Below are 560 nucleotides of genomic sequence, written 5' to 3'. Positions count from 1 at the left end.
AAAATTATTTTAAAGTAAAATAAAATTTTGTTTTTTATTATTAGTTTAATTTTGTATGATGTGTGTTTAATGAGGTCCGAAGGATTTTTTTAATCAATAACTTGACTTATTAATTGTCAGAGAATGCTTGAGGAATACTGAGCCTGGAATATAAGCCTGAATAGAAGTAGAAAACGGGAAATTAAACAAAAAAGTATAAATTATTAATAACTAAGTTGAAGTACCAATCAAACACTTTGAACATTCCCTGGAAACGAACTTGCGGACGATGCAGCCAACAAGTACTTGCTCTTCCAGGTCAAGGCGCGTCCATTTTGACACCTCAAGAAATAAGTCTTCCGATGAAAAATGAAATATCAGCTATTTGGCAAGTTACGTGGAATGACTGGAATGGTCCGCAAAGCAAATTAAAAACTATTGAAAAAACAACTAAACCATAGACCAGATTGAAATTTAAAATTTAAAATAGATGGCCTCGTGACCTTATATTGTAAACTGTTTTTAGAGTTCTACTACTGGGTAGTTTCTCTACATCCTGTATCATATCATTATGTCATTAT

This window comes from Halyomorpha halys, unplaced genomic scaffold, assembly GCF_000696795.3.
Source record: "Halyomorpha halys isolate HHAL.00 unplaced genomic scaffold, Hhal_1.1 Scaffold1630.1, whole genome shotgun sequence".
In the NCBI taxonomy this organism is placed as follows: domain Eukaryota; kingdom Metazoa; phylum Arthropoda; class Insecta; order Hemiptera; family Pentatomidae; genus Halyomorpha; species Halyomorpha halys.
Note: the sequence above shows the minus strand (reverse complement) of the source record.